The following is a 24540-nucleotide window of genomic DNA, read 5'->3' as shown; positions in this document are numbered from 1 at the left end:
CTAATAAACTTATTAAATGCAATCATATAAATAAAGTTTATTAGAAGTTATAGCAATGTTTATGTATAAATTAAATATATATAATATATTTCTTTGTTATATATTTATATATATTTAATGATACAAATTATATGTTAAAATGTTTTATATCAAAGTTCGTATAAATAATAACTAATTATAAACAATATGTTATAAAATTTAAGGTGATAACTAATAAAGTTATTAAATGTATATAATCATATAAACAAAGTCTATTGTAAGTTATAGTATTGCTTATGTATAAATTAAATATATGTATTTATAATATATGACTTTATTATATATATATATGAAATTAATAATATAACTTATATGTTATAATGTTTTATGTCAAAGTTTGTATAAATAATAACTAATTATAAACAATATATTATAAAATCTAAAGTGATAACTGATAAAGTTATTAAATGTGATCATATAAATAAAGTTTATTGTAAATTATAGTAATATTTATATACAAATTAAATATATGTATATGTAATATATTTATACCATTATATATATTCATAATATTTTATATTACGAAACATTAATAAAGTGTAATAATTATAACATATTAATATGTAGGATATTTACTATCATATGTTATAATATTAACGTATAAGTTATATCATTTAAAATATATAACATATAATTTTATATTAATATAGATTTATAAATAAATACATATAACTAATATTAAATTACTATGATTATGATTTGTATATGTATATATAATATCTTAATATATTTTAAGTATATTATTAATTAAGTTTATAATCAATTCTTCTTAATATATATAAAAAATATTATATTATATATATATATATAACTAGTTTGGGTTTTTGGATGGATTGGTTTAAAAATTTTAAAACCAAGAACGATCAAAAAACCAATTTGATCAAACATTTTGGACCAATTAATCCAATGAACCAATTGGACTAAACCGTTTTACCCAATCGCATTTGGTTTGGATTAATAATTGATCTAAATTGATTTTGCTCACCCGTACTTCAAAGTAGCTCAGTCTAAACCATCCTCACATTCTAATTAATGGAGCTATCTAAATACGATACTTTTGCTCCTATCTAAGGCTGCGAAATGTACAAATTCAAGTTAGCTAAAAAATGCTCTACCTGGATCATTGTACTAATGGGTTAGCCAAAACTTTAAGAAATTAAAAGCAGTTTCACTAACTGAAGCTCAGATTGATGGGTTGCGACTATATGAAGGTTTTTTTAGAGGTATCTACTGTAGGCATCTCTAACGTCAGGTATCATGCCTGTTTCTGATGGCGATTCTCCCTGTTAATACCCACATATTGATGAGCTGTGGCATCTGGAATCTTGCTATTATGTTCACAATTTCTCAAGAAGTGTTCAGTGGCCACCCCAATTGAACTCTGTTAAAACTTTTGCAATATTGCATAGCTGGAGGATACAGAAGAAGTTTGAATGCAGTTTATCAATCAAGAAAAAGAAAAAGTTTGAAAGCAGTCTAGGCGGTTACTCTTTAAGAAGCACGTGCAATTGAGCAAGTTGAATAAAGACACGTAATAGTTCCAAAGATGAGGATAGAGCCAACTTTGTCTGCATTTTATGCACCTTTACAGTGGAGGTGTATTGCAAAATTCCAGTAATCACTTTTGGTTAAATAGATGCCTAATTGAATTCAGTTTTTTTCAAGCCCGTTATTGGAGTGTTCTATTGTACAAAATCTGATTGCTGTGTTGGTATTCTTTGTGGGTAAAGATTTCTTTTTTTCCTTTTTGGCAGAATCGATGCCTTGGTTCTATTGCAGGTGGGAGCAACCTTGCATTTTCTGTTTTACTTCATACTCCCATTTAAGCATTCTAGTTATGTGATCTGCGGAAGCAACTCAAATAATATCTTTGAATATCCAATTATATTTGGTGGTACATAAAACTGTATGTTTGTTTCCACAACACAGAACAATTGATATGAGAAATAGTAAAATTTGTCCTGTAGATGTAAGATTTTCCATCATTGATATAATAATGAAGGAAAATTACTGTGAATAGCTTCTGCTTCTCTAGTCTGTCGGCTATTCTGTCCCTTCTCAGGTTCTTGAATTAATGGAACGGGAAGGAAAAAAAATCATGTAACCTAGTTTAGTATTTAAACTAAAGTTGAGATGGAATTATGTTTCTTTAGTTGCAAGGTTGATATTGCAGAAACATGGTTACAAGCAGAAATGCAGAAACATGAGCCGAAGGAACTGAGTAGAGCATGGGATGCAGATTTTAATCTACCATGCTTAAGATGGTTAGAGCTTTTGTCTGACATTCTGCCCAAATGTCTTGTCATTCAAAGCATTCTCTAAATGGAAGTTTCCCAAGACATTCATTCTGAACAAAGCTAATGTGAATTACTTGGAAACTTCTGAAGATATGATAAGATGCTACAGCATAGTTGCAAGGTAACATGAAAGGTTTAATTAAGCATCTGTTGGGAACCAAACAGTTCAGGAGTTTTACATTAGCACCAAGGATAGGAAGTACTAGTACATTTCTAAAGACACTCTGCTATTTCCTTTGCTTTTACTCACACCAAAGTCATACCTCTTAATCGAGATAGCTACAACTCTAAAAGGTTGATTCTGATGTTTCCCTTAACCATCACATGGTAATTCTTTATTGATGCAGGCGCATATGGAAATTTATTTAGTATTTTAGTTAGTTTAGGTAACTTTATTTTATTTATTTAGTTTGAAATTCTTTTTCCTATATTTATTAGAATTTTAGTACTTTAAGACTTCATTTAGGATTAAGATTACTATTTGATTAGGATTTATTTTAGCTATTATAAATAGGTGATCATAGATATAGGATTATTATTATCATCTTTTGTTATTTTTAATATTTATTCAAGAGGTTTTTTTGAAAACCCAATTATCTTTTTATTATTCCAACACAATCAACCATATTCTAACCCTAATTGTTGAGTACTAATTGCCCTAAACCTTTCGGCTACATCAAGTTTTATCAGAGCAAACGATCTTACTATCCTATAAGGATTTGAGCTAGAATACTATGGTTGGTCGAGGTAGAGGTCGAGGTAGAGGCAATCAGCCCCAACAAGCTGAGTTAGTAGAGATGCGGAGAATGATTGATGACTTGACCCGGCCTGTGCAAGCCTTGCAGCGTCAAGAACCAGTGGAAGCCCGAATGGAAAATCCGGAAGGTGACCACAACCCCCTTGAGATTCACGATCTCGAGGATGATAACGAATTTGAGAACAAGAACCCCTTTCATGAAGATGGACCCACAAATCAAGCGGCAAGAGTTGGATTGGAAGGCCGATTATTACATGCTCTTGATTTAAACAGTGGAAGAATCAGGATCGAAGTAACTGATTTTCATGAAAAATTTCATACGGAAGAATATTTGGATTGGGAAGCCAGTTTGAAAAATTACTTTGAATGAAAACCCATGATAGAAAATTGAAAAGTATTATTTGTAAAGCTAAAATTGAAAGATATTGCACTTCAATGGTGGAAGAGAATTAAAGAACAGCATACGCGAGAGGGCACACCAAAAATCAGCACTTGGGAACACATAAAAAGCAAATTACGAAAGCAATTTTAACATGCTGATTATACTATGAAATTATATAAAAAGTTTCATTATTTGAAACAAAATAACATGACCATTGATGAATATACATCGGAGTTTAATAACCTATCAATTCGAGTTAGGTTAATTGAAAGTAACGAACAAATTACTTCTTCTAATCTTACTGGTTTGAATCATTCTATTAGAGACAAGATGGGAGTAGTTCGTTTATACAACACTGAAGATACTCATCAATATGCATTATCAACAGAAAAATGAGTTTCATGTTATGGTGCTAGAAAGCCCTTATAAGGCACCAATTGGCAAAGCAATTCTGAAGCAAGACGAGGTTCTCAAACATCCTAACAAAATTTTTGAGGAGCTGCCATAACCAATGTTGAAAAGAAAGATAAAGGCATGGGTATAATGCCTTATGGTGGATAAAATAGTTTTGGTTCTTCTACAAATAAAGGGGGCAACAATTCCCAGGTTCGATGTTTTACTTATGGGGAGAAGGGGCACACTTCTTTTGCTTACCCACAACGAATGGTGAACTTAGCAGAATTAGGGGAAAAGTTAGAACTTGTTTATGATGAGTATGAGGAGGTAGAGGAAATCGATGTTTATCTTGCACAAGGTGAGTCATTAGTGGTACAAAGAGTAATGATAACAACAGTAAATGAGGAAGCAGAAGATTGGAAGAGGCTAAGTATTTTTCGCACACGAGTTGTTTGTGAATGTAAAGTGTGTGATCTTGTCATTGATGGAGGAAGTATGATAAATATTATTTCAAAAGAGGCAGTGAAAAAATTAAAGCTTCCTACAAACAAACATCTTTATCCTTACAAGATTAGGTGGCTAAAGAAGGGACACGAAGTACCAGTAACTACTCAATATTTGGTGAAATTTACTATGGGAGATAACTTGGATGATGAGGCCTTATGTGATGTTGTGCCAATGGATGTTGGTCATATTCTTGTGGGTAGGCCTTGGTTGTATGATCACGATATGGTTCATAAGACGAAGCCAAATACCTATTCTTTCTACAAGGATAACAAGAGGTACACTTTATATCCTCTTAAAGAAGAGACTAAGAAATCAGCAAACAACAAGATCAGCAAGATCACTGGGTATTTATCTGCTGAAAATTTTGAAGCTGAAGGTAGTGAGATGGGTAATATGTATACTTTGGTAACTAAGCATTTAAAAAGTGATCAGATGGGTAAATCTACTCAATATCCAATAGAAATTCAGCAGTTATTGAAGGAGTTTGAAGAATTGTTCAATGAGGATTTGCCGAAAAGCCTACCACCTTTACGAAGCATCCAACATGCAATTGATTTGGTACCAGGAGCAGCATTACTAAATCTGCCAGCATATAGAATGCCACCTATGCAGCGAGCTGAGGTACAAAGACAGGTTGAGGAGTTGTTGGAGAAAGGTCTAGTGCGTGAAAGTAAAAGTCCTTGTGCTTGCCCAGCTTTGTTAGCTCCTAAGAAAGATGGTTCATGGAGGATGTGTGTGGACAGCCGTGCCATAAATAAAATTACAATCAAGTATCGTTTTCCCATTCCTCGATTAGATGAGATGCTTGATCAATTAGTTGGTTCAAGAGTGTTTTCAAAGATCAATTTGAAGAGTGGATACCATCAAATTAGAATGAGGGATGGAGATGAATGGAAAACAGCTTTCAAAACCCCGGATGGATTATTTGAATGGTTGGTGATGCCATTTGGCCTTTCAAATGCACCAAGCACATTCATGAGAGTCATGGCAGAGGTACTCAAGCCCTTCTTGAATTCATTTGTGGTGGTTTACTTTGATGATATTTTGATCTATAGCCACACTAAGGAAAAGCACTTAAAACATTTACGACAAGTTTTAGAAGTTCTTCAAAAGGAGCAGCTTTATATAAACTTGAAAAAGTGCAGTTTTATGCAACCAGAAGTGGTATTTCTTGGTTTCATTGTGTCTGCAGAGGGTTTGAAACCAGATCCAGATAAGATTCGTGCAATTTCAGAGTGGCCAGCACCTACATCTATCAAAGAAGTAAGGAGTTTTCATGGTTTGGCATCTTTTTATAGGAGATTCATTCGAAATTTTAGTTCTATTATGAGTCCTATAACTGAATCTTTGAAGAAAGATGGATTTGAATGGTCACATTCTGCACAAAAAGCCTTTGAAAGAGTTAAAGCTTTGATGACTGAAGCCCCAGTTCTCGCACTACCAGATTTTGAGAAGTTATTTGTTGTTGAGTGTGATGCTTCATATGTAGGAATTGGAGCAGTTCTTAGTCAAGATGGAAGGCCTATAGAGTTTTTTAGTGAAAAGTTGACAGACTCTAGACGACGTTATTCAACTTATGACTTAGAGTTTTATGCTTTGGTAAGGGCCATTCGTCATTGGCAGCACTACTTGGCTTATCGTGAGTTTGCTGTTTATTCTGACCATCAAGCTTTAAGGTATTTGCATTCGCAGAAAAAGCTTAGTAATCAACATGCTAAGTGGGGTTCTTTTCTCAATGAATTTAACTTCTCTTTAAAATATAAATCTGGGCAGTCTAATACTGTGGCTGATGCTTTGAGTACGCGATGTAAAATGTTATCAGTTATGAGCACTCAAGTCACAGGATTTGAAGAACTTAAAAATCAGTATAGTTTTGATTCTTATTTCAGCAAGATAATAGCTGATTTGCAAGGTTCATTACAAGCTGAAAATTTACCTTATATGTTGCACGAATATTATTTATTCAAAGGTAACCAGTTGTGCATCCCAGAAGGATCTTTAAGGGAGCAAATCATTAGAGAACTTCACGGGAATTGTTTGGGAAGACATTTTGGTAGAGACAAGACTTTGGCAATGGCGGCTGATCGTTATTATTGGCCAAAAATGCGCCGAGATGTGGAGAGGTTGGTGAAAAGATGTCCAGCTTGTTTATTTGGTAAAGGCAGTGCTCAAAACACAAGTTTATATGTTCCTTTACTTGAGCCAGATGCACCTTGGATTCATTTGAGTATTGATTTTGTTTTGGGACTTCTAAAGACAGCAAAAGGATTTGATTCTATCTTTGTGGTGGTGGATCGGTTTTAAAAAATGGCACATTTTATTCCGTGTTTTTAAGACTTCTAATGCAACTGATATTGCTGAATTATTCTTTCGTGAGGTTGTAAGATTACATGGAATTCAAACTTCCATTGTTTCTGATAGAGATGTGAAGTTTATGGGACACTGTCGAAGAACTTTGTGGAGGAATTTTGGGATAGAATTGAAATATTCTAGTACTTGCCATCCGCAAACAGATGGTCAAACTGAAGTTGTGAATCGAAGTTTGGGTAACATGTTAAGATGTCTTATTCAAAATAACCCAAAGACCTGGGATTTAGTCATACCCCAAGCTGAATTTGCTTACAACAATTCTGTCAATCGAAGCATAAAGAAGACACCACTTGAGGCTGCATATGGGTTAAAACCTCAACATGTGCTAGATTTAGTACCCCTACCACAAGAAGCTAAAGTGAGTAATGAAGGAGAGTTATTTGCTGATCATATTCGGAAAATTCATGAAGAGGTAAAGGCTGCTTTAAAGGCCAGCAATGCAGAATATTCTTTTACAGCAAATCAACATCGTCGCAAGCAGGAATTTGAGGAAGGTGATCAAGTACTTGTGCACTTGAGGCAAGAAAGATTTTCTAAGGGTACGTATTACAAACTCAAGTCTAGAAAGTTTGGACCTTGTAAGGTGATAAAGAAAATCAGTTCAAATGCCTATTTAATTGAGTTACCACTTGAGTTACAAATCAGTCCTATTTTTAATGTTTTGGACTTGTATCCATTTGATGGATGTGATGGAACTGCATCTACCATAGACGCTCAAATTCAACACCTTCCAATTGCTAAGGTTGAAGTTATTGAGGATGTGCTAGATGTAAAAGAGGTTCGATCTAGACGAGGGAACCCGTATAGACGATTTTTAGTGAAATGGCTTGGTAAACCTGCTAATGAAAGCACTTGGATTGCAGAAGAAGAATTGAAACGAGTGGATCCCGAAATTTTATGAGGAGTATGTCAAGGCCTACTCGTCGGAGTCGAGTCTTTTCTGACCCGAGGGGACTAATGCAGGCTCATATGAAAATTTATTTAGTATTTTAGTTAGTTTAGGATTTTATTTTATTTATTTAGTTTGAGATTCTTTTTCCTATCTTTATTAGAATTTTAGTACTTTAAGTCTTTATTTAGGATTAGAATTACTATTTGATTAGGATTTATCTTAACTATTATAAATAAGTATCTTAGGTAGAAGATTATTATTATCATCTTTTGTTATTTTGAATATCTATTCAAGAGGTTTCTTTGAAAAACCCAATTATCTTTCTATTGTTCAAACACAATCAACCCTATTCTAGCCCTAATTGTTGAGTTCTAATTGCCCTAAACCTTTTGGCTACATCATTTATCCTTTTGCTACTTTGAGAAGTATTGCATTCACCTTCCTGTAAATGATCAGTGTATAAACAATACATGGCCAAGAGAAGTCAGAATAGAAAGTAACCTCAGCATTATTCCTTTGAGAAGCATGTCTTACTTAGAATAATGAGTTCCTTTTAGAGCTCGAAAGATAAGGACAGTGCCAAACAAACATACTAGAGCAATGTTTATTCTTCTTTTGAGTATTTCAATAAATCTTGTTGGAATATGGATTTGGTTAAATGGATCTAAATCCATTAATATATCTATATAGACAAAAGTTGCTTCTTTGTTGGTCATTAGAATTACGAATAACTTATGAGATAACTTTATCTTTAATTTATAATTTTTTGGGTATATCTTTTATTTTTCTTCTTAAATAACAATTCTTGTTATTAACTTGAAAAATTATTTTTGCAGAAGCTTTCAATGTTTAAAGCTTTTCATCTAAAATCTTCTTCAATTCTAGCATGACTGCAAAAATGTTAATTTCGTTGGCAATAAAAGGGTTACGGTGGTCAATCCAAGTTAAACATAAATTTTCATGTCATAAACGGGTTGACATGATTATGACACAAATACGACTATACAAAATCTAAACTCATGTAATTGTGAATCATATTTGCATCCAAAATTACGAGGATTAGTTCACAGAGTTTCTTTATCTTATTCATTATTCAATTTATCAAAATTAAGTAAACAATTTTGTCTTCTTTCCAATGCTTGTACTCTGATTCTTTATATTTACTTCGGTAGGATGATAAAACAATTAGTCACATTTTGCACATGGCATGTCAAGCATGATTAATGTGGTTATCACCACAAAATAAAAAAAGAAAAAAAAAAGAACTTAACAATCCAAATTTATAAATCTTTTCTCTTTTACCAAAGTTGTTGACAAAAGTTAGGTATTCTTTGACTTATTAGCTGATAGTGTTGAAGCATATATGCATTCGACGGAATAAGAACGATCGGAGTTTTTGTTAATAAATTAAATCCAACCCTTTTCACCTCATCTTTCATCTACTTTTTGCTTTAATTTGTTCCTAGCTAGTTTCTTTCATTAACTTTCTTCAATTTTTGGTCTTACATTTTCGATCTTTTAGTAATTGTGATGTCATGTTTCTTCATGTTACACAACAACCAGTGAAGAAATGTGATCACATGAATATCGGTGAAATTTAATAATGACCAGGCTTAGTGATTATCAAATGAACACGCAGTGTAAAACTTTTGAATTGTTTATATTGCAGTCTGACGAATCTGATCATACATAAGATGCTAGCAAATTGGATCACCATCGACGTCCTTATCATCTCTTTTGGAATCAAAATTGTACACTAAATGCTCTAGGAAACATGGCCAATGAAATTAAAAAATTAAATTAAAAGAATGTCCTCTAACAAGTTGCCAATAAAATAAGGGTATTCTTCAGTGTTGCTTTGTCGCCCGCCGTGCTAGCGAAATGTTGCTTTTAAGATCTAAGCAAGCATAATTCAAGCACTTGAATAACTTCTCTGATGATTCCTCTACTCTTATCCACGTTAAACTCGTGTTTCTTAGTTTAGATTGATTGTACCTATAAATGCAAGATTCTTCTCTGTAGCAACAATCACAGAAGAATTACGTGAATTAGTTCTCAATCACCTTCTCCTTCCTTCGAGCTCCAAGTTCAACGTCTAATTAAGATCTGTCGAGGCCAATATACGTTGATCAAGCAAGCTGCTTAAATGGAGCGTTGCTGTGAGGTTTCGTTGCATGACAGAAATGAAAGGAAAGACAAGAACACCAATACAAATAAAAAGGAAAGGATGAGCAGGAGATTGATTGTGGAGGAAGAGAGGGGAGACGTCAATGAACTGGCTGATGCTTTCATCAAGAATTTCCGCAACCAACTGAAGATTCAGCGCGAAGAATCTTTTAAATGTTTCCAAGAGATGATTAACCGAGGAGTTTGAAGTTAATGTACTGCAAGTGCAAAGTGAAAAGTATTGATATTTCTCAGTAATGTTGTATTATGAAATTGTTTTATATTCATAGTAGTTAAAGTACTTTCTGATTCCATCCAGTCTCTGTTAATGAATATTGAGTATAATTAAACGTATAAGCAAAATCATTAAACCACCAGCTGAAGTACCAAATATTGGTACTTGGTATTTGATGCACGATGGAAGTTGACCATGTTGAGAAATTTTCCGAAAATGATGAAGGAAAGGTAAGATTTATCAATAAATTTGATAAGTTAATTGATTAAGTAGCAAGATTAGTCAATTAATATTCAATGATAATCGACTAATGTAAAACAGAGGTCAAAACTGAAAATTTGAAGCTCGTTTAATCGATTAATGTTTGATACACATATATGCAACAACAATCTTTTAGGCTTATTTTGGGATTATGTACTTCCTTCAACAGAATGGCTACAAAGTTCCACAGTTTGGAACAGTTTTATGGAAGCAATTTTTTGAGATGACAGAATGATTCTTAATGAAAGGAACACAATGGAAAGAAACTTGGAGATAACTGGCTTTGAAAGAGAAGTTGACACAGAAAATGGCAAAATAGTTTTCACCAGATTATCAGATAAGTTTTTTTCATTTCTCGAATTTATTTGCATGATTGCCTGAATTTTAGTTGTTACATATTTAAAAGGAGTTATGATGTTACAATTATGTTTCTATTAATCGTTTTATAATCAACTTGTATTGAATCAATTAGTTGAAATTGAACGTCCTTAATAACTTTATAAAATGAATGTGCATAAATCTATCCATAGTCCTTGAAAATTGAAAAATTGCTATTGCTAGGGAAACGCTTCAAAGAGAAGCTTAAAACATAAAAAAGAAGATTTGTCTCTTGAAGAGCTTGCGAGTCATTTTTAAATTGAAGAACAATATTGCAAGGAACATGAGAAATGAGAAAAGAACAAAAGACTCACGTATCAAAATGTACATGAGATGGGGGAAGGATAGTTTAACCACCCCATAATGTTAGTTTCACCCTGATTTTGAAATGACAAAATTAATTGATCTAAATATTCTTTGGAAATGTTAGAAAATGTTCTTAAAATTGAAGAAAATCCTCAAGAGTTTTGAAGTTGATTATGCAAAGAAAAATGCTTTTAGACAAATTCAAAAACTAAACTACCAACCTTAAGAATCGACCTTTTGAAATTACAGAATCGATTCTCAGCTATACAGAAAGCAAAAATTATTTTCTTCTTATAGGAGGAATCAATTCTAAAAAGAAAAAGTTAGTTCTAGAAAATATAAAAGCTATTGGAATGGGAAAGAATCGACAACTCAAGAGGGAAGAATCGATACTAGGAAAATAGAAGACAGAAAGAAGAAATCCAAGCATGAAAGAATTGATTCTCCATGAAGCAATCATCGATTCTAAGTAGGAAAGAGTCAACAAGCACAAGCTTGAAGATAGGATCGATTCCTGAAGAAGAAGATTGTGAGACCCCAACTTTTATAGGCTTGTAACTAAGCATAGATGTAATAACACGAGCTAGGGGTAATTTCGTCATTTCTTCTAATAGCTCCCAGAAGAAATTTTTATGATATTTTAAGATCTAAATAGGCATAAGACCGCATAAATGATGTGTAATGATAAAAACACGAAGAAAACTAGAAGTGACAATAATTTTCACAACAGGGGCAAAATGGTCATTTTTCACCTTGAGTCAAAAATTTAAGTTTTCGTGAACCTGAGTATATTTAGCCCATTATGGACTTGGCCTCAATGTTGAAAGAGTAAAAGGATTTCATAGAGGGGTGGAGAAGGACAAGCTAACTTACTAAGGGCATTTTCATAATTTCTAAGGGAGTGGATAAGCTTGGGCTATAAATATCTTCTCTTTCCAGCAGCTTCTTGAATTTCCAACAGCTTCTTCTTCTTGTTCTCTTCCCATCTCACGTTGCTTCCATTCTCCATGGAAGCTTGATGTGAAGCTTTCATAACTTTCTTTCTCTAGCTCTAATTTTCATACCTTTGTGCCTTTTTGACTAGATTCCTTGTATTTTTCTCACTCTCTCACTTTAAAACCCTTGAAAATTCCCACTTCCATACTTTCTCTCACTAACTAGGTGTTTAGAAAGAGAAAAAAAGAAAAAAAGCCCTATAATAGCTTGGGAATTGTTGGAAAGAAGTTCAAAGTTACAAAGCTATCAAGGTGAGTAGTAAATTAGCATTAGGTTTTAAGTATTGATAATGTCTAGTGATTGGTTTGTGAGTTTTATTGTTGAGATTGTGTATTAACTCTAATGTGACTAGAATAGTGGGAATAGATAGCCATTTAAAAATGACAATTTAAAAGCTAGCTAAGAGATAGCTTTTAGAGTTTATAGTGTGAATTAACATAATAGTGATGTTAATGTAATGGTAGGTTCCAACGAAGTTCCATCCTTCCAATTGGACCATTAGGGAAGTAAGAGTCAACTAAAAGCTCAACGAATACTGGTGAGTGAACTGCATTTCAAAATCGTTTTGGGAATGTGACTGTTTGTACAAAGAAATTGAAGGATTTTATACAACTTTTTCTTATAACAAGTGCCTTGGGAACAAGCTTTTTCTAAATGGTTTTATGTTGTGATATGTGGTTGTTATGGAATCATGCACCATTGCATTATGATGGTATATATATATATATGTTGTGCATGATAGTTGATATTGTGTATGATGATTATAGCCGTGTGTGTGCACGATGTGGGGGGATGCACATGCCGGTGATGATGGTGGTGTGGGAGATGGATGATGATAGTGCCCATGTGCACGATGTGGGGGGANGATAGTGCCCATGTGCACGATGGGGGGGGGGGGGGATACACACGATGGTGCCGACTATGTGCACGATGTGGGGGGATGTACATGAGTCAGGTGTGATTATTATAATATTGATGTTTATCTATGTATTTATGCATATCTATGCTTATGAAATGAAAGCTCATGAATATGATATATGATTGAAATGCATGTGAAATCTGATTTGTTGCATTTTAGGAATTTTCATGTGTTTCATGTTGATTTTGTTGGTTTAGCAGGATGGCCTTTTATTGAGTGAAGGGAAACCTTTTTCTTGGTGATTTGTTTCTTGCTGTAGCGAGATTCATTTTCGCTGCAGCGAGAAACTGTTGGGTTTTGAAAGGGTTTGCTGGCTAGAAACTCGATGTAGCGAGAAAGGTATTATAGCATTTCACTGCAGTGAGAAACTTTTTGTTTTGTGACCAAAATTTTGCTGCAGCGAAAAACTTTCTGTTTGCTCCTCATTTGGTTCGGTTGCTGCCCCGTTTTCCACTTCTTTGATACCATAGTTAAGCATGGACTTCCAACATTACGGAATCGATGATTTAAGTTTAAAATAAAGAGGTTTGGTGAGAAACACTCATTTGGTTAATAACTTAAATCCCAACGTCGCTGCAAGCTGCAGCGAGAATGCCTTTTCGCTGCAGCGAAGATTCGTTGTCGCATTTGACTTGTTTGTGTAACACTGAAGCCTTCATGTTTTTCAAATTATTTGTTATGTATGGGTTCATCATTACCAAGTGATTAATCATTTAAGGGTTTAATGAGGGATTTTTAATATGAATGAAATTAAATTGCATTATTTTAAAACAAGTGCATCATGATTTTAAATTCTTCCTTATTGTTACTTGTTCCTTTCCTTATTCACTCACTGGGTTTATACTCACCGTTTTCAACTTCATGTTTTCAGATCACGAGGCAGTTGGTAATTAGGTCAAGGTGCCCTTGTAGACTCGACTATTGGTAAGTGTCTCGGCATTTAGTAGCTGTACATTCGTCGAGTTTCTCCGCTGGACATCTAGTCTCCTTTTGATATGTATAGACAAACTTAATGTAAATTATTAGAATACATGTTGTAAACAATGTATGTATATTTTAAATGAGTAATGCCAGTACGAGTTGGCAATGCCTATCACTATTTTGATTCAAAGTTATGAAATGTGACTTAGCAATATTTGATGGAATGATGAGTAGGATAAATATATAGGCTTGCTTGGGCTTAATGGACTACGTCCATTGGGCCCTTGGACCGGTGATGGCCCGAAATTTGGGTCATGACAAAGATATCGGTTCTTGAAGCATCAAAGACAAAAATTAAAAACCTTGGAGAAGAAGAAAAGATGGAACAAATGGATAAGAGTAGAGCATCAAAGAACAAGTTAAAATTCAAATTTTGATGCCTGACCACAGTGAAGAATCAACACTTGGCGAAAGAAGAATTGATTCTTGAAAAATTGTAAAGGCATCACCTTTGAACCAATTTGAGAAAGAATCAACATCTTAAGAAGAAAGAATTGATTCTCAGGATATAGAAAGTTCCAGACTTTGGGAATGATATGAAGAATCGATACCTCATGGATAAAGAATCAATTCTACCAAGTTCCAGACTAAGGCAGATATCGATTCTCAGTATGGACGAATTGATTTTTCAAGTATGATAGACTTGATCCAGTTGGACTGAACATTCAGAAAATCATTTCAAATTTACCATAATGGGTAAATTCTCTCAAGACCTATAAATACGTGCACCAGAGAAGATAAGTAGAGAAAGAAAAAAAGCAAAAATAATAAAAAAGAGAATACAAGCTAAGCAGAGATTAGAAAGCTAGAAAAACTAAAATATTCTTCCTTTGATTCAGAAAAGAGCAAAAATCACAACAAGATCATTTCTTTCTTAATCATCACAAATTTTTGAGGTGAAACATTCCTTTATTAGTCCTTATCTAGCAAAATTCTCTCATATTTTTGTACCCAAATTGCTTATCAGCCTTGTTAGACCTCTTAAGCTTTGTACACTCTCTATAGTCTATTGTTGTTGGTTATACCTCCAAACAAAAGGTAGTGTTAAAGGTTATACCTCATTTTGAAAAGGTAAAGTTTGGTTATACCTCTATTAAAAAGGCAAACAGGTTGTACTTGATCCTTGAAAGGAAATTGGTTGTAACAGTTGTGCTTGATCCTAAAAAGGTACTAACTTTTCTAGAGGTTGTGCTTGATTCTTGAAAGGCAGTTACTTGTACAAGTTGTGCTTTAACCTATGTTGAAAAGACAATTGATAGTGGATTCAAACTCCTTGTGCTATCAAGGGAGAGGACGTAGGCATCGAAAGGCCAAACTTCTATAAAACTTGGCAAGTACTCTTTACTTTCTACATTTTCTTTGCTTAGCTCATAATCCACTTTTAAGACTCTATTTTTTAAATATTCATACTATCTTGCTTTAAAAGTGGGATTTTTATTTGATAACCAATTCACCTTCCTCGTAGTTACTTTACTTTAAGCTTATTTATCTAACACACAAAAAAGAAAAGAATTTTCTGCTAATGTTAAAAAATTCAAGATAAAAAAGAGTGCGTGTGTTTTTATTATAGAAAACCAGTTCTTTTCAAGAAAAATTGTTATTTCTTGAAGAAGAAGAAAAATGGACCAACAATAAAAAAAAAGAAATTTTTTGTTGTGATAATATCTCAATTTAATGTGTTGTAAAAAAATGAGGTTTGTAGGGGTGTTCTTTGGCCCTTTAGGCTACCAAGATCCTAACTTACTGAGTTAATGGCCATCCTTTATGCTTTATGTCTCTTTGCCTCATCTCCTTCCATCGCATCTAACGTGACCATAGAGTTTGACTATAAGAATGCACTAGCATGGGTGACAAATGAAATTCAGAGACTTTTGGGCAAATGGCAAATATTGTTGTTGGTCTAATACATGCAAGTGCACATGGTCGTACAAGCAATATAAAGGTAAGTTAAGTATCATTTCCCATAGAGATTTGCACTTATTCTTACTAAGTATTAAATTTATAACAACCTCTGTCTTATCCAAGCACTTGATTGTGAATGATCAATTAAGCTAAAAATGATTATTAACTAAGTAAATAAAGAAGAATAGAATTTCACTAAGACAAATATTAATTCAAAAATTAAGATTATAGTATCTCTCAAAATTTCATCTGAATTTAATCATTCGCTTTAACTTAAACTAATGGGATTCATGGCTAACCTAGAATTCATATTATGTAAAAGTCTTTGTCGAGATCTTACACACATACCTTTTTAAAACTAACTCCATACATTTGTATAAATTAATTAGAAAAAGTTTATTACGTTTGTGTTCTAATTTGAATGCCTAAGGTATTTAGGTATATGTCTATCCTAAATCTGAAACTATCACCTAACTCCGAAGTGAATCGAACATAAGCTATTCAAAATAATAGTTTATTTTAAACTTTCTCCGTCGTGTTACATTTAGAGACCCAATACATTTTAATTGGTGATCATGCAATGAAAAGCAATAAGCACAAAATTAAATAAGCCATGCATCATCCATTAATACTAAGTAAAAAGAAATCATATATTCAAACTGCATAATGAAATACTCCATAATCTTAGAAAATAAATTTAGTTCATGATTTTTTTATAGCAAACATAACCATTTCAATAGAAAAGATAATTTCTACAGCAAAAGAACAAGAAAGAAATGAAAACAAAAAGGAATAGCAAAGCCTTTTTCGATTCTCGATCTTCGGTTGCCTTCAATTTCTTCTTGTTTACCTCATTGGAGAGCCTTTTTCTTTTCTATGAAAAGCTACCATTTGCTCATTCTCCATCCTCCTTCTTTAGCTACTAAAAATCACATATTAATAGCCTCTAACAAACCCTAAAAACTCAATTCTTAATTGGCGGCAATTACATAATCCATGTCAAAGCGTCGTGGTCTTACTCCATAGGCACTGTAATGCTCTAGCCTTATAAATTGTTTTCAATGTTCTTCAATCGGTGCGACGACCTTCCTCCTTAGCTACTGTAGAGCCGAGCTCTCAGATTTTTGTATGGAGATGCTGCTTTTTCTTTTGACATTGCGGCCTTGAGTACATCTTGGCCACGACATTGCTCCTTGTAGAAACTTGGTACAACACTACTTCAGTAATTATAATACCCCATAGTTTGATAAGGTGGCTAATAAAACTTATTAGATGCCAATTGAGGTTAATTAGAGTGTTTAAAAGTGATGAAATGCGAAAGGAATAGTTTGGAGAAAATATTCTGCACATGAAGAAATAATAATAAAATAATAATATTTTTATTGAGGGAGAATTAGTGAGATAAAAAGTGATTCGGAAGTGAATCGAGGTATAACAAGGTGTTTTGGGTGCCAAGGAGATAAGTGGAAAATTTTAGAATAAAATAATATTAAAATATTAATATTTTATTCAGTGTCGTAATTTTCCATGAAAAGGGAGTATATGGTCAATCTAAGTGGGGGAAAAGACAAACGAGGAAATTTTGGAGAAAATTGTTGTTAATGGGGGTCGCGTGTCTTTATTAAATAAAGGTAGCGCGAGTAGATAAATATTTTAAATATTATGGGGACACCGCGTTGGAGTTAAAACTTTATATTTTGTTTGTACATGTGTAAAAGAAGATAATGAAAAGAAATTAGAATTAAAAGATTGTGGAAGGATACAATTAAAAAGGATGAAAACCTTAGAGGGCAAAATGGTAATTTTGCCATTAAAGTGGCTAAAGCTTCCAAAGGAAGCTTTGACTCTTCATCCTTATCCTTGGCTGATCCTTATCTCTTCAAGATGGCATTTTTTCTTCTCCATCTCCTTCCTCCCACGCCATTTTCATACTTCCACCCCATTTTCACTTGACTCCCATGCAATTGAAGAGAAAAATAGAGAGAATTAGCTAAGGAAAGAGATGAGAGAAAGGTGGAAGGCTTGGGTAGTAAGTGATTCAAGAGTAATTGAAGAAATATCAAGTGGGTCTCAATATTCAAGAAACATAAGGTAAGGGTTTTTGTGTTTTAAGCTCCTGATTGGTTAAATCTTTGGAGGAATAATGTGTGAATCATTTTGTGGCAGCTATGGTGTTCATGGGTGTAAGGTATGAATTTTGTTGGGTGAAATCCAAGCTAAAACCAAGTGGTAAGCTTAATACTACAATTTGAAGCCTATGATTGGTTTAATATTGTGAGAATGATTGTGTGTGATATGTAGTGTTATTGTGATGTCATGGGTATGGTTGGAAGGCAATTTTATTAATTGGAAGTTTGGATATGTGTGGATATGTGTTATTAGGAAAGACTTACAAGGTTATGGGTGTTGGTGCGCATGAAATAATATTGATGTTATGCTTGGTGGTAACATATAAATGAGAATGGTAGTACATGTAGACTTAGAAAACGTTTGATGGAAGTAAATTTATAATTACTGCCATATGCTGAGGTTATTGGTGTGGAAATGATGGTTGAACTTGATAAATGTCTTAGAAAAGATTAATATATGTGCTAGAGTCATAAATGAGTTACCGGTAATTATAATTTAACGAATTATGCAAGCAAAGGATAAAGGCAACTTTGGTAAAAATGTGTCATGATGTAAGTTAGTTGAATAAGGATTCACGATTGAATGAAAACGAGAAGTAGAAATGATGTACACTAAAGTTATTGAATTTGGATTGTTGCTAGGAAGTGCAAAAGTAAAAGCAATGTACTATGGTGGCGTGCCGGAGAAAATAACGAATGACCGGCAAGTAGAAATAGCTAGATACGCCTCAGAACTAATAACGACGTAGTATCTTTCAATCGTAAGGTGAGTGAACTTGCATTAAAATGTTTTGGGATAAATACATATGTGTTTAATTGAATCACCTGAAATGTTTTATCGGACTTTTCTTTAAAACGTGCATGGGAACAAGCCCTTGATGAAATGTTTTTATGTGGTAAAATATGTGATATAATGAAACCATGTGTTTCTATATTATGTAGATATGTATGTTATGCTTTGAGTGATAATGCTGTATAATAGCTATAACCGTGCATGTGCAGTGTGGGAGTGCACGTGACGGTGTCGGTGGTGTGCTGTGTGGGAGTGCACATGCCCGTAAGGATGTGGGCGGGAGTGTGTGTGATGATATTGAAATGTGAGTGTAAGGAGTGCACATGATGATATTGAAATGTGCGTGTAGGGAGTGCACATGATGATATTGAAATGTGCGTGTAGGGAGTGCACATGATGATATTACCTTGTGCATGTAGGGAGTACACATGAGCTAAGTAGGGCGATGGCAGTGTACATGTATATATATATATATATATGCTATAGACAAGTTATGAAAATAAAAAATATGATTGCACTATATGCTATAGAATGCCTTTCCGCTGTGGTGAGAAACCCTCTGTTTTGCTTGTCTTGATTGGATATTTTCTGTAGTTTTCACTCTTTTCAACTCCATTGTGGATTATAAATCCTTCACCTTAAAGGATTAAATAATCAACGGTTGAATTAAGAGCTTTACAAGAAATTAAACTAAATTGCATTGTTTTCAACATAAGTGCATCATGTTTTCTAAAACTCCCTGTATTGATGCGTGTTCCTTTCCTATGTTCACTCACTGGGTTTATACTCATCTTTTTTTTTTCAACTTCATGTTTTAGTTTTCAAGATTGAAGGTAGTTGGATCCTAGGTCGAGGCGCTCTCTCCTATTCATCTTTCGGTAGGTTCACTATGACTCTCAATGATAGTAACCCCACCAGAGTCACTCCACTGATAGTCAACGTCTTTTGTATGTGTGTATGATTGTTTAAGTGTAATTCGCGAAAGTTATTATAAACACTGTGTGTTTGGTTTGAATAATAGTGCCGCCACACGTCGGCAAGTGATAATTTTATTTTGTGAATACTTTATGCTCGGTTGTCATGATTTAACTCGTGAGAAGGAATTATTTTTGAAAATTATGAATTGAGAACCTCGGAGGTAAATGAGAGACAAGCAGTTTAATGAATAAGTTTTCACGGAAAGGCTTGCTTGGGTCCGATGGGCTATGCCTATTTGGTCCATGCGCTAGTCATAGCTTGAGATTTGGGCTGTGAAAGTAATCCATCTTGCAATGCAATTTTCTCCTACCTTGAGACTGATCTAGGTGAAATGGTAACATGAAATTGTAGGTCTGCCTCGTAGCTTTCCCATGGTTCAAGAATCACGTTGATTGAATCTCTGTAGCTCAAGTTATGTCTGAATTACCACAATATATTAATTAAAAAATTGCTCTTAGTCTCCATTACGTAATTCAACACCATTTAGCTTTATGCGCTTTTATGCAATTGATCACCTACCAAAACAAGGACAAAATTAGTGTTGGCGTAAAATAAGACTGTCAACATTAAAATGAACTAACATTATGTAAATTTAACTACATTAACATATCTTAAACTAAATAACAAAATGCATAAAAGACTAACTCAATCTAACTCAAATTCATAAGGATCTAGCTAATTTAAAATCCAAAATGTGATTAAATAACTCTATATCATAGAGTTATCAAATATTCAACAAAATTGACACAATTTGCTTTTCACTAGGTACAATCTAATTTTATCACATTCTACGAGAAGTTAATTCTTTTGCTGACTCTTCAACTACATATGGAGTTGATAAGACTTCTTTATTCTCAACATGGTGGTGATGTTTGATGATGAAGCTTCTACGCTCTTAAGCTCTTTATATTTAGTTCATTAGTTTTTTACCATCTTTTTATCACAATGTCAGATTTTTTCTACTTTGATCCTGTTATTATGATTTGCTCTTTGCCATGTGGATTCTGTGTTTAGGGACATCTCTTTTAATCTTTGTTGTTGAAGGCATGGGTTTTGTTTATTTGCTTGTGGTTCGGTTTATTTTATCTTCATGTTTCAGCTCATTGTTCTGTAAATCTGCCCTAGCCATTTAAATGTCTTAGTTGGGGATTGTCTTGGCTAGGCAACCATTACTTCTTCTCTTTTTGTAATTACCAATTTATTATCAATGAAATCTTTTGATTGGCTGAGCAAAAAAATAAGAGGTACGGTGGATTGGTTCTAGTGCTACAAAGAATGACCATTAAGAAAAGTTTGCTTTATTGGCTCGGGCGCTACAAAGCATGACCATTAAGACAAGTTTGATTTATCTAATAAAAGAATATTTATGGAAAAGGATTATGTGTATAAAGGCATGCTCAAAATGTTTTTATCAACTATAAGAATAAAGTTAATATTTCTATTTATATGGTTGAATGTTTTGATATTAGCATAATTGTTTAATTATGTTTCTTTATAATAGAATGCTTACTATGTCTAAATTAATATAATTTCAACTTTGATTAAAATGTAGAACTTTGCAAGGCTTGCATGCTAACTAAGATCATTAAAAATTTATTTCCCAATGTTGAAAGTTGTTCTAAAATGTTGGAATTGATATATGATAGTGTAGTTGTATGCCTTGCCATTGGCTTTGATAAAAAAAAGCCTTTTATTAAAATTAAATGCTTTAAATAACATTATACCCAACTGATTGGCTTATAGAGCATACAATGTCTCTATCAATATTACATTTACACTAAAGTCAATCATCTATGTATCTAGTACAAAACCGTTCCTTGTGGTGCTCATGTTTCCACTAGGATAAAGCCCTATTAAATGGTTCCACTAGATTATCCTTATGGGCTCACATTCAATCTTTATGTCATCTTTCTTGATTATTTCTTTGATCAAGTGGTAACACCTCAATATATGTTTGAATCTTTGATGAGACCTTAGTTCTTTTGTTTGCACAATGGTTCCATTGTTTTCATGATATAGGGATATCTGCTCAACAATGTTGGGAACCAAACCTAATTTAATGATGAACTTCTTGATCCAAGCTACATCTATTGCCACCTAAGACGTAAAGATGTATTCGGCCTCAGTTGTAGAATTTATAATCATTTCTTGTTTTAAACTCTTTCAATTGACAATCCCACCATTTAGAGTGAACATATAACCATTTTGAATCTTGCTATCATCCTTTTCGAATTGAAATCCTACATCACTAAAACCCCAAACTTGGTGTTGAGGAAAAACATGCAATCATATTACAATATTTAGCAAAAATTTAAAACTTTTGCCTTAAAGAGAATCATACTTTTGTTATTTAGCATAAAAAACCCTAACTGGAGTATAAAAATCATTATACCTAATGTCCTTTGAGTCGAAATGACAAGGATTTAGCATAATTTCAATCCTCTACAACAAGATAAGTTGTAGTCAACCACAAGCTATCCAAGTATCCAGCCTCCAATGGTGATCGACACAGATGGCAATTGTGGATAACTCCAAAAGAGGTTAGGGTTGCTTATACTTGCAAAGCTAGTGCTAGCTAAGGAGAGGTAATTATAACTTTATTTTGGCTAAAAATAATCAAAGCATAACCAAGAACACCAAGGTGCACTAATCGATGGCAAGGGCATTAAGTCTCTTGGTAAGGTGCAATCCATAAAGTTTATTTCTTCTTAAACAATGAACAAGGTTTAACTCAACTATTATTTAATCCTCAATCAATGAATAATTCAACATGAGTTGCACTAAAGAAAAGAAGAAAAATAGTAGCCCAATTGGTCAAGAGAGAGATTGACGACTCATGGTTTAAAAAGCAAGGCTGATTCGCAAGGATAAACTCCTTCTAAATTTTCATTATAAGCCTCTTAGGGTTTCATGGATGATTTCTAATAGTTTATTATTACTGATTTTGCCCTTCAATTTTCCAAATAAGTCTTATATTTATAAGCAATTGAATTAATCCTAATTTTTATAGGACATTGCATAGCCTTTATGCTAATCACTAAATTGCCTAGAACTAATCGAACTATTAAATTAAGTCTTTTGAGTTCTCAACTTCGTTCAACTAAGTCCAACTTAATAAACCCCTTTTCACTTTCTTTATGTGTGTGACTCACTCAGTTCTTAACATATTGGCAATAAATATTAACACTATAAAAATTCGACCTTCACCAACGAAAACAAATCTATTGAAGAAATTCGATTAGTAAATTCTAACCACTTGCAGATGAATTTTGAATGGGATAGCATCTACGTAATTTTTTGATAAAACACTGATAGAACACCGACGTAATAGTTTTTGTTAGTACTCAGCCAGTATTTATTTTGCACACAATAAAAGCAATTGGAATGAAGACTATCGACAAATTTTATTTATCGGTATAAAAGGTACTAATAGATTTACTGATAAAAAATCCTGACTAAAATTCTATCAAAAATGGCTATTCTAAATGTTAGCAATATACTGACAAAATTTTCAAAATGCCGACAGAATATTTGTTAGTTGGAAAGGTAAACTTAAATATTAATCATGCTTGTCAATAGAAGTCTCCATTGCTACTTCCATCGGTAAATGAAAAATAAAACAATCGAGGATAAAAACATAGGAATAGAAATACTAATAGAATTTTCAAAATACCGAAGAAAATTTTTTTGATTGGTCAATGTAAACTTAAACGTCAATCACATTTGCTGATGGAAGCATCTGTTGCTATTTTTGTTGAAAAATGGAAAATAAGGCATTCGTGGTCACAACATTGCAACAAAAATACCGATGGAGTTTCTAAAATGCCAATGAAAATTTTGTCGATTAGTAAAGGCAAACTCAAACGTCAATCACAGTTGCCAATGAAATTATTTGTCGCTATTTCCACCCGTAAATGGAAAATAAAGCATCCGAGGTCAAAAACATAGCAACGGTAATATTGATTGAATTTCAGTCTGTAATACCTATCCAAAATGTCAACAGGTTATCAATGGATTTTTCAAAATACCGACAATAAATTTTTCAGGAAAGTAGTCATATGTTAATTAAACGTCAATCATGCAGGCCGACAAAAAATTTCATTGACAATTTCATCGGTAAATTGAATTATATAACCAGTTCTTGTTGGCTCCATTAGTTTTTGATGATAATAAAACATTCCTATTCATTTGTGTCTAATATCTCTACTTGAGTGTGCAGGACAAAAATTGAATGCAATAACTAATCAATCATTCAAATGCACATATCAAAGAGCATAGGAATAAGGAAGTCACAATCGATCAACAAGACAGAAGCCCCTTAGTCGATTAATGAAGAGTTAGTCAGCTAAGATTTAAATCAAAAGTTGACGGGCTGAAGAGTATTGAGAAACAAAACTAACTTAGTCGACCAAGGAATGAGTTAGTCGACTAAGTGCACACTGCTAGAAACTAGGATTAGAAGATAGAGACAACTTAGTCGACAAAGATATCGGTTAGTCGACCAAGAGCATTCTGCTAAAAATTTTGAATTGTGCACTAGAAGACAGATTAACAGCCAGAATTGCTACCAAACTATTCCCAACGGTCAAAAACTATCTAACTCATATCAGAGTTGATTTTTCAAGTATAAAAGAGGGTTCCAATGGCTAGAAATGTAATGAAGGCTTTCAAGAACACAAAAAAAGAGCTGAAAAACCAAAAAATAGTTACTGTTCATTTACTACACTCAACTCCCATCTTTGTAATTGTGATATGCACTTCATTTGTACCATTTAGATCAACCTTGTGATCATAGGTACACTCCTTTTACTTCTCTCATTGTATTCTTAGAGTGAACGAGTCACTCTAAGAGATTG

At 33.3% G+C, this 24540-nt stretch overlaps 1 protein-coding gene across 3 annotated transcripts in view; it reads left to right on the top strand.

Annotated features, from left to right (window-relative positions):
• LOC18589613 overlaps positions 1-13790 on the top strand; it is a 17390-nt gene extending 3600 nt beyond the window's left edge. Inside the window, exon 2 of one of the 3 annotated variants that reach the window (XM_007014660.2) lies at positions 13773-13790. The gene's annotated coding sequence lies outside the window, so the exon portion shown is untranslated. Of the gene's footprint in view, positions 1-1448; positions 1470-1793; positions 2184-13772 lie in introns of those variants that run through there. The other 2 variants (XM_007014659.2, XM_018128128.1) reach the window with 2 other exon arrangements.

This window comes from Theobroma cacao, chromosome 9, assembly GCF_000208745.1.
Source record: "Theobroma cacao cultivar B97-61/B2 chromosome 9, Criollo_cocoa_genome_V2, whole genome shotgun sequence".
Classification (NCBI taxonomy): Eukaryota; Viridiplantae; Streptophyta; class Magnoliopsida; order Malvales; family Malvaceae; genus Theobroma; species Theobroma cacao.
Note: the sequence above shows the minus strand (reverse complement) of the source record. Positions and strands in the feature narration are given on the sequence as shown.